The sequence below is a fragment of the Bactrocera neohumeralis genome, chromosome 4, assembly GCF_024586455.1.
Source record: "Bactrocera neohumeralis isolate Rockhampton chromosome 4, APGP_CSIRO_Bneo_wtdbg2-racon-allhic-juicebox.fasta_v2, whole genome shotgun sequence".
NCBI lineage: Eukaryota > Metazoa > Arthropoda > Insecta > Diptera > Tephritidae > Bactrocera > Bactrocera neohumeralis.
Genome location: NC_065921.1, coordinates 47,176,659 through 47,188,400, shown reverse-complemented (window position 1 = coordinate 47,188,400; position 11,742 = coordinate 47,176,659). Strand labels below are relative to the sequence as shown.

Genomic DNA, 11,742 nt, shown 5'->3' with positions numbered 1-11,742 from the left:
AACAAAATATTGTGAAGCTGCAGATGAAGTATCGCTTGAAAAAAATGGCGTTGAAGAAGATCGTGGTGGAAAGCTATGCTGTGTCGTTCTATTTTCAAATAATTTGTAGGAGTTTTCATTCAAGCGTTCCAATGCTCCTTGATATAAAACTTCCATTATTGCTTTGTTGGCAAAGAGTTGTTGTTTGGAAGAAAGTTTTCTAAAAAGCAATTCCCACGTTGAGCTGAATGTGCTTGCATCGTCCTTCGATTGGTTTGAATTATCAAGAGCTTCAACTGCCTTAGCTAGCAACGCACTCCTTTCTTTTCGGCTATAGTCTTTTTTATATTTCTTTGCAGAAGGTGGTCGATTCTAAACGATAAAAAAAATAATGTTGTTATTATTTCAGATGCCCAAAAATGAAGAAGAATGGAAAATAATTGCTACGGAGTTTTTTGAAATGTGGAATTTTCCGAATTGCCTTGGTGCTATTGATGGCAAACACATCAACATTAAAAGACCACCACATTCAGGCGCTTACTATTTCAACTACAAGAAAACATATAGTATTGTACTGATGGCACTTGTCAAGCAAAATATCAATTCACAATGGTCCAAGTTGGAGCTAATGGAAGAGTGTCTGATGGTAGGGTTTATGGAAACTCAAATTTTGCATTATGCATGAAGAGGGAAAGTTAAAAATTCCTTCCCCAATTAAACCCCCAGGTTTTGACAAAGAGTTGCCATTTGTTTTTGTAGCAGATGACGCTTTTGCCCTGCATGAAGATTTTATGAAGCCATATAGCCACAGAGGATTGACACACCAGCAGCTACAGTACAACTACCGAGTATCACGAGCAAGACGGGTTGTTGAAAATACGTTTGGAATTATATCTTCAAGATTTCGTGTTTTGCTGACCACCATAAATTTATCCCCAGAAAAGTGCTCAAAAATTGTACTTGCGATATGTTATTTGCACTTCATATCTTCGCAGAATAGAAGATAGAGCTAGAAGAAGCGATTCATTGAAATGGCAGTATTGCAAAATACCACAAGCCGAAACTATTCCAACAACGCCAAGGAAATTCGAAACATATTTTGTGATTATTTCAATAGTGTCGGTTCATTGGAATATTAACTTTATAAAAAAAAATGTATACAAAATCGTCATTAAAAATACATAACTATTTTGTACATTAAAAAGATTGTATTATTTACTTACTTCTTCAACAATATCTCCTTCATTCTCCTCAATTTCTATAGAAGAATCGCCGCTTACTTGCACCTCCTGGTCTTCCAAAAAGGAGAGGTCATCAAAATACCGTAACGTTGGTATGTGTATGTCCTCCACACCAACGCCAGATTTTTCACTCTTTTTTTTTAAGTTCGCGGCGGAAAGACGATCGAAATGAATTAATTTTGTGCTTTAAATTCTCTATGTTAGCGTTACCATCAATTTCTTTTAGTTTCGTTAGAAGCACTTCATATGCTGCATTCTTTTTATTTTTATTCTTGTAGCACTCGCTTTTAATTTGCCATAGTTCTGGGAAGCTGTGATATAGTTCAAAGAACTCTTTCTAAAACTGTTCATTCATCCGCGACACCGTTACTAAACACTGTCTTTTTTCGACTGAAAAAATACACAGCGTGCATCATGCAGCCCTTTACACGGTCACACATGTGTGACACACCAGCAGAAAAATTAAATAAGTTTAAAAACTTTGAACATGCGTGACAAGCACGTTTTTTTACCCTTTACACGATACAACTTGGTGTGATGTCACACATGCTGTCACGCATGTGTGACCGTGTAAAGGCCGCTATTGGGATTGATTGAGCAGTTCGTGAGAAATCTTGACAACAGACTTTAAAAATACAGTGTCGAGAGTACGTAACTTTTCAGGGCCGCACCTCCGAAACTATTGCTCGGATCAACTTCAGCACTGCGGACAATATTCTAGAAATGACATTGAATGAAATATCACCATTACCTTGCTAAAAGCCTCGACTTAGGTGGGGTCCATTGCCTTCACCGAATTTTTGTTTTTGAAGTTATACTTCTTATACGAGTTCGGAAAAGGTTGCGATAGATTCAGGTTGCGCAACCTTGCTCAATATGAATCTACGCAAACTTGCTCAATATGAATCTACGCAACCTTGTCTGCGAAGATGTTCGAGCAACAAGCAAAGCGGTGACAATCGGCGATCGTTTGTTCGTTTCTTTCGGCACAGCTCGGCTTTTCAACCAACAACACAATGTTGCCATGCTTATGCTGTTGTTGTTTTTGTAGAACAATGTTTCAATTTTTGGTTGGTGACATATTCAATTAAAAATAAATTCTGTTGAGATTCGAACCTACGTGCTCGTCGTAACTTTTCAAGCGTTTACCACCAACACCACCATTGACACTTGTATTGCGTTGTCCTAATTATGGTTTGGTTATGCATGAAAAAAATATACAAAGGATCGCCGATTATTACCTCTTTCCTTGCTGCTGCTGCGCATATGTATGTTTGTATGCTTGTGCATTACTGAAGTTATGCTTCTTTTTCTTTCGTTTGTCTTTCATTTCTACGAATTCTCAACTATTTTGCGTATATTTTGGTTGAAATACTCTGCGTTGGCCGTTGAAAAATTAAGGCTATACTTTACAGGATCATTTCTGTAGTTAGTCTTCATTTACAATTTTTGGAAATCGACCCGCAATGGCGAAGTATATCGTTTTATCTGACAGCGTGAGGTTTAAGAAGTTCATTTCTAATTTTGTCTTGTGGCATATTAGAAATGATGTTTCTTCGAAAATCGTTCGCTTACAACGGATAAAACGACTTCTGAGTGGTGATTTTAATGAATAAATTCCAAGGTTTTACACAAAAATAATGCAGTCAATAAGTACTGTACGCTTATGTATGCTTGCGCATTATTTTTCTTTCGTTTGTCTTTCATTTTTTTGCGAATTCTCAACTATGTTGTGTGACTTTCGTTTCTGTTTCATTTCTGCGAGTTCTTTGAATTTCTGAACGCGCGCATGCCTATACATATGTACATTCATATGAGCATGTGCAGATAGACAAGATAGGATAGAAGATGTATGCCTTTTAACATCGTATACTATACTAATAAATATTTTATTTACTAATAGAAACTAAATTTATCACAGCAATATTATGTATATGTATATTAGGTATATTGCTGTAATAAATTTAATTTCTATTAGTAAGAAAAAAATATTTATTAGTATAGTAAACTATGTTAAAATGCAAAAATTGAAGACTAAGTCCGTCGAGATTCGAACCTGCGTTCACATTGTGACTTGTCATGTGCTTACCACCAACACCACCATTGACACTTTCGTGGCGTTGTCTTAAGTATGGTTTGGTTATGCATTTAAGAAATATACGATGGTTCAAATAATTTTGTTTAAGTATAGAAATATGCTTTTGTAGAACATTTGCATTCGCAAACATACAGACAAATATGCAAACTACATAATATCTATGTATGTATGTATGATTGTTTCGCATTTTGCTTCTACGCTGGTCAAATTTCTGTACAAAAATCGGCTGAAATGTGTGAGAAAATAAAATGGACAACTAGGGCAAATAATTTTTAACAAATTTATTGATAATTAAATATAAATGAAAATACATGTAAATTTACTAAAATTTATTAAAAAACTTATTTCAATTTATTAAGAAACTTATTTAAATTTATTGAAAAACTGCAATGAAAAATAAAAAGAAAATTCATTTTACTTTGGCCCAGTTTTGTGCGCAATACAAATGCAACGCCAATAATGAATACAAGAAGTTAACTAAACACCATGATATAAGATGTACAAATTGTAATATGACAACCCAAGAGTAGAAAAGGGAGATGGTTACGCTGCATATTCCCTTCCGCAACGAAGAGCCAGAACTACTTTCCGAGTCAAAATTCCTTCATTTAGACTTTGCTTTATAAAATGTGCATAATGAATTTTAAATAATCTAGTTTTCTTTCATACAAAATGCATGATATGCATTTCTGAATATCACTAAGAAGTATAACTTCTTCCGCGCGTAGGGACTCCACGCACCTTTTTTTTTATTTGATGCTATAATTTTCAGTTTGTTCTGTTATTTGTGATTATTAAATCTAACCATGTACATTATTTAAGTAATGCTACTGCTTACTGCTACTCTTTTGATGAATGTTAAGTTTTCATAATGAACAATATACTTCTTTGATTTTATGAGCAATTTATAAAGAAATGTTAAAGATAAAATAATTTAATGCAGGCTATTTCAAGTCGGAAAGACGAATCTAGACAAATAATAATCGTCGCGTATAAATCACTGTTAAATCTTGTTGCGCCGAACTTTAAATGCATAAAGTTGAATAGCACTAATCCAGTAAATTAGTATCAAATTTTAAGGATATGGAAGTGAGTAAGACCTATTCACTCAGTCATTAGAAATCTCAAACTTTACAATTCGTGTGGTTTTAGAAACCATTGTACTATTAGGTATATTGATAAACTGGACGACTTTAAATGCTGACGAAGCTCTCAACTTTATTGTAAATTTTGATATTACACATTTTTAAAATGTTTTGACATAAGAGCGATAATTGTGTTGTTTACAGTAACTTTAAATATTTATCTCGGCTATAAGCCACCAACATTTTCGAGCGATTATTTTTTAAAACTTTCGACGTAAACTAACTAATCAAGAAACGATAAAGCTTCATCAAGGGCCAGTATTTATCGATTGTATGGTGAATCCAATCGATATCGTAGGTCAATATTAATGCTGCTCGCAAGCTTACAGTGCAAGATCGTCATGTGAACTATCCGGAGACTTATAAAACTATTGACATCAGTGGAGCCAGCGCACATTCAATATTGCGTGGATATCGTGGCACGTGGATAATGGTGCACTGAACGGTATGGGTGTTTCAAGATAAGCCTAAAAGACTAGACACATTGTAACTGTACCACTGGGACAACGCGTATCTGAGTTTTATACAACTATTTGTCTGCCAGTTGTCTTTCAAGATATCAGGCAACCAACCGCCGAAGACGGATAACACCACCACCATCTTCCTATCAAAAGATGCTATACATTTTGCAATTGACCTCTAATGTCAGTTCTGTTTTGACATTTATGTAGAAAACACATCCGAAATGCACGTAAATAAACAGTGGTACGCAATACTGCGTGCCACAACCAATATGCTGAAGGATAGATTTTTCGGGAGCCTAATATCCCGTTTACGATTTGCAGTGGCCAGCAAGATCGCCTGATTTCACCACTCCTGACTTCTTTTTATGGGACGTTTTGAAGTCGTGGGCTTATGTCAAGAAGCCTCAGACTCTTGCAGCTTTTAAAGGCAATATCCGTCAAGAATGTGAGGACCTATCGCCGGAAGTTCTGGCCAAAGTGATGGAAAATGCCATAAAAAGGGCTCAAATGACAATCAACTGTGGCGGCGGCCATTTACATGATATCATTTTCTTGACTTGATGTGAAAAAATTTAAAAGACCAAATAAAAATGATCAACAAGCATAATCAAAGTTTTTACTTTTTAAAAAAATTACAGCCAAAAACATCGCTTTGTTTTGTAGTAACCGAATGAGAAGAAGACCACAGTTAAGATTTAGTCAATGGTGAACAATGATTAGAAATATTCTTTGCATGCAGAGTCGTGTACTCTACAAAAAAATTTTCGTTCTTTGTCTTAAAGTTTATTTTATGATTTTTTGATTAATTATGAACAAAAACGATAAGAAAATACCTTTTTATCGTATAAAGTTTGCTTTTGTAAAAATTTAAGTAATAATACTATATTTGGTCTTTATTAAGAGATAGTACCTATGAACATAAAAGAAAAAGTTAAAGTGTGCACTTTTAAATTTTTTTTTGCTTTTTTGTAAGTTTAGTAAAATAATAAAAATGTTTTAAAAATGATGTTGATTCATTCTGTTCAACGACTCTTGTATCTAAAAAAGTTTTCTAATTATAATCTATAGTGAAGTTGTAGAAAAAATATAAAAATCAGTAATTTCTTCTTAAAAATCGAAAAATTGCTCTAATTTCTACGAAAGCAAACTTTAACCGGAAAAAAATTTTGTTTCCTTATTTTTGTCAGAGGAGAAACAAAAATTTAACATGTAGATGTCAGACCCAAAAATCGTGTTGACCGGTGTTATCAAAAGTAAGAATATGAATATTAGTTGGTAAAGAGATATAAGCATTAATGTGAAAGCTTCCATTTACTTCAAGTTTCTTTTTCAGCATTATGCTTTCTATGGCATTTGACAGAATTGCAAGTATTCTAGCAATATTTCCGCTTTATTGCACTTACACAGAGAATTACAAAACACAATCTGTTTTTTGTCTTGAACTGTCTTAGCCGCTTTACTTTTTTTATTTTCCAGCAGCAGTTAGGAAAAATTCATTATTTTAATTTTTAGTTAGGAGGCGATGAGGCTCACAGGATGGTAAAGTGTATTTGTTCTTTTTGTAAAATGGCATTCGTATGTATGTCTTATTTAAATCGTCCCTCAATAAAAGTTGGTAAGATGCATTCTCATTCCATTTTCAATACCAAATAAATTACTAGAACGTTTTTTCGATTTTACTATAACGAAATTATTGATTAAGTTCTACAACCGATCAGAAAGAGAAGGGTAGTAAGAAATTAGTTATTGGAGTTAATTACTCATCAATTGTACTAAATAAATTATTTTAGCTCCACATTCTGTAACTTGTTCTAAATCAACTTAAAAGCGAATTCGAACTATAGATATATATCATAAGGAGATGGAAAGTAGCTGTCACTAAAGAGATTCTGGGAAAAATCAAAATAAAATGGTAATTTTGAGGGTACGGGCTATGAAGAGCTTGATAAGCTGGCCGACAGGGGTAATGCTCGAAAATTCTACGAAAAAATGCGGCAGCTTACAGAAGGTTTCAAGACCGGAGCATACTCTTCCAGAACCCTCAAAGGTGATGACCGATGCCCAGAGCATACTTAAATTATGGAGGGAACACTTCTCCAGCCTGCTGAATGGCAGAGAATGCACAACGCCAAGAGAAGGCGATCTCCATACCTCAATCGATGACGATGGAGCAGACGTCCCATTGCCCGACCATGAAGAAGTTCGAATAGCAATTACCCGCCTGAAGAACAACAAAGCGGCGGGGGCCGATGGATTACCGGCCGAGCTATTCAAACACGGCGGCGAAGACGAGGTATATCGTTTTATCTGACAGCGTGAGGTTTATGAACTTCATTTCTAATATTGTGTTGTGGCATATTAGAAATGATGTTTACAACGGATAAAACGACTTCTGAGTGGTGATTTTAATGAATAAATTCCAAGGTTTTACGCAAAAATAATGCGGTCAATAAGTACAGTACGCTTATGTATGCTTGCGCATTATTTTTCTTTCGTTTGTTTTTCATTTTTGTGAATTCTCAACTAGTTTATGTGACTTTATTTCTTTCGTCTCTCTTTTTTTTTGTGCGAATTCTTTGAATTTCTGAACGCGCACATGCGTATACATTAGGGTGCCCGTTATTTACCAAATTGATTATTCTTGACGAGACGCCCCCTAAACTTTTAGTTTAACATCTAAAAACAAATATCAGACTATAAAAAGCCCTTAATTTTCATAATAAACCTTGCCCCAAACACAATACATTTCCCATTGAAATTACATGGGATTTTGCCACTTTTTACAAATATTTTGTTTTCTCTGGAGCTTTCTCGTTTGTAGGAATTAAAAGGTCATATTCTTGTACAGAATTGAATACTCTACAAAAAAAGTCTTGACAATTTTTCGATATACTCACTGCTTTAAAAGTTATTCAAGGTTAAAATTAACTTCTGGGTAATATGCAAATGTAACTAAGGAATGCTTAATAAAGGAAATCTGATGTACTCAAATGGTTTAAATTTGATTTGATTTGCAAATTTTTCTTATTTTTTATCTTAAAACTATAGGCATAATATATTTTTTAGAATAAGAAATTGAATTTTACAAAAAAAAATTTCAATATGCCGTAAAAGTTCGAAAATTCCAGAAATTACCCAGAAGTTAACTTAATGTAACCTAGTATACATTCATATGAGCATGTGCAGATAAACAAGATAGGATAGAAGATGTATGCCTTTTAACATCGTATACTATACTAATAAATATTTTATTTACTAATAGAAATTAAATTTATCACAGCAATATTATGTATATGTATATTAGGTATATTGCTGTAATAAATTTAATTTCTATTAGTAAGAAAAATATTTATTAGTATAGTAAACTATGTTAAAATGCAAAAATTGAAGACTAAGTCCGTCGAGATTCGAACCTGCGTTCACATTGTGACTTGTCATGTGCTTACCACCAACACCACCATTGACACTTTCGTGGCGTTGTCTTAAGTATGGTTTGGTTATGCATTTAAGAAATATACGATGGTTCAAATAATTTTGTTTAAGTATAGAAATATGCTTTTGTAGAACATTTGCATTCGCAAACATACAGACAAATATGCAAACGACATAATATGTGTATGTATGTATGATTGTTTCGCACTTTACTTCTACGCCGGTCAAATTTCTATACAAAAATCGGCTGAAATGTGTGAGAAAATAAAATGGACAACTAGGGCAAATAATTTTAAAAAAATTTATTGATAATTAAATATAAATGAAAATACATGTAAATTTACTTAAATTTATTAAAAAACTTATTTAAATTTATTAAGAAACTTATTTAAATTTATTGAAAAACTGCAAAGAAAAATAAAAAGAAAATTCATTTTACTTTTGCCCAGTTTTGTGCGCAATACAAATTCAACGCCAATAATGAATACAAGAAATTGACTAAACACCATGATATAAGATATACAAATTATAATATGACAACCCAATTCGAGGAGTACAAAAGAGAGATGGTTACGCTGCATATTCCCTTCCGCAACGAAGAGCCAGAACTACTTTCCGAGTCAAAATTCCTTCATTTAGACTTTGCTTTATAAAATGTGCATAATGAATTTAAATGTTCTAGTTTTCTTTCATACAAAATGATATAATAAAATAATATGCATTTCTGAATATCACTAAGAAGTATAACTTCTTCCGCGCGTAGGGACTCCACGTACCATTTTTTTTTTTTTTGGTGGCGGCACATCTTTAGAGCACCATTTAAAAGATTGTTGGACAGTTTCAAAGTCATATTATTAAGACAACGTCTTGTTTCCAGAAATAGTAATGCGTTTAATAATTATGGGGATCGCAGCGACTTAGTCATGCATCTTTTTCGTAACCTTTACTCGACGTCGTTTTTGCAAAAGATTCAGGTATTTTGGAACGAGTCTAGCATTACCACGCTTCCTACAGGCACATTCGAACATTAACCAAATTGATAGAGTCACTTCGTAAAATATGTTGAGTTTCGCTGCTATATCTCTGATACCAACACCATGATTTTGAATCATTCTTTATTTACTTTTTGTGACGTTACCATCATTAACAGAGGTTCATGCACGACTCGATGAAGCAATGATGTTTTCGACGACTGCACGACATTCCCTTGTGCGACTGAAATACTTGTTCTCACGATAAAAGAGACTTCTCAATACTCTCTTGCAACGTGCAAGTAATAGGACATTATTATATTCAGAGATAAAGAGATCTTTAACTCCTCTCTCACTGGAAGGGAGAGAGCAATTGCTAAACGTCAAAACCTACTGAACTTTGACAGCTAATCGAGTTCAGTAGGTTTTGACGTTTAGCAATTGAAAACGAGCGATGGCCAGATTGAAATCTTACCAAAAAAATATGTAAACGGAGGGATTAGTTGCATCGTTCAAGACCACTTATAAAAATGAAAATTAAATGAATTTGTGAAATTTAAAGGTATTTGATGAAAGGTTTTGTAATTTGAAGCATCATAGTATATTTTCAATGGAAAATGATTAAAAACATTTAATGATTGAGAGCTAACAAGCTTAAATCCTATTATTGGGTATTGAAAAGACGAAAGTCAGTTGTTATGATATTCTTTAAAAAGATTTAAATAGTTTCTACATATAAACAAAATAAATATTTTGTTATACAGTGTGCTGTACCATGTAAGCTCTGGAATGCAGGTACATAATTTGGCAAACACATCACGCCACTTTACCGCTACCCAATAAAAGAACTCCAAACTAAAAATAGGGATTTTAATGACGCTACTAGCACGCCACTTTACCGCTACCCACTAAAAGAACGCCAAACTAAAAATAGGGATTTTAATGACGCTACTAGCACGCCACTAACAATATGCGTCGCTGCCGACGTCTCGTTCTGCCGGCGCTTAGAATATTAAGTTGGTGATAGCTTAAGCTTAGATTTAAGTTTCACTTTTAATTCGGCTATCCTTCAAGCAGGTTGGACATCGCTCCAACAAACTTTAACTTTAAGGAATCATTTTTTGTACAGTTTTTTATAAAAATGAAATTAATGAAATAAAAATTTAAATAAAAAACTTAAAGACATTTAACTGGCGCCCAACGGATTGGAGAACCACACAACAGCCTGAAGGAGTCTGCAGTGGAATTTTAATTAATTATCCTCCTAGCCGAACTAATTGTCCATCTCGATCTCTTACCCATGCTTGAGGAAGAGAAGCGTGCGAGAAAGTGGCCATCGGGGGAACCCTAGTAACGACGCAAAGGACTAAACGGGAAACTTCTTCCAGTCATGCACGTGTAAGATGCTAATTTTAAGTATTTTGATTCCCATTTTTAATTATCTAATTCAATCAATTAAATACATAAGTGAAAAGTGTTAAAAAGAATATTATCTTCTATCTAAAATGTAAAATTTGAATAAGTGGTTTATTTCACAAAAGTGTATTATGTAAAAGTGTATTTTTAGATTTTTAGACAAAAAAATTAATATAATGAATTGAAAAATGAGGTAAAAGTTAGTTATTACAAAAAAAAAAAAAAGAAAAAAAAGTTTAAAAAAAAAAAAACCTCATTTTTTGATACAGCAAAATATATATTATATATGTAGTATGTATATATGAATACTTATTAGTAAAAATAAAAAAAGTTGCTTTCCTACTACTTATTTAAATTTATTAAGAAATATTAATTTAAATTCAATATAACATAAAAGCAAATTTAGCTAACGAACTATAATAAAATTATATAAAATAATCCTTATAATAAAATAAAATACAATTATAAATTAAAATTATAATATTTTGTTGAAAATCAATATAAAATAACACCACATTAAAAAGGAAATTTTAGTCCTTATAATAATTTTCTATCTTAAAACGTCTCTGCGATTCACCACCTTCGGGGGGACCCTCCAGAGAACAATCATAATATTAACCATTTTCTAACTTAAAACGTCTCTGCGATTCACCACCTTCGGGGGGACCCTCCAGAGAACAATCATAATAGTAACAATTTTCTAACTTAAAACGTCTCTGCGATTCACCACCTTCGGGGGGACCCTCCAGAGAACAATCATAATATTAACCATTTTCTAACTTAAAACGTCTCTGCGATTCACCACCTTCGGGGGGACCCTCCAGAGAACAATCATAATATTAACCATTTTCTAACTTAAAACGTCTCTGCGATTCACCACCTTCGGGGGGACCCTCCAGAGAACAATCATAATATCAACCATTTTCTAACTTAAAAAACGTCTCTGCGATTCACCACCTTCGGGGGGACCCTCCAGAGATCGGATATAATTCGATA

The 11,742-nt window shown here is 33.4% G+C and overlaps 1 pseudogene; it reads left to right on the top strand.

Moving 5' to 3' along the window:
- The first annotated feature begins 2,618 nt into the window (after nt 1–2,618).
- On the top strand, nt 2,619–2,821 carry LOC126757719 (small nucleolar RNA U3; annotated as a pseudogene).
- The last annotated feature ends 8,921 nt before the right edge of the window (nt 2,822–11,742 follow it).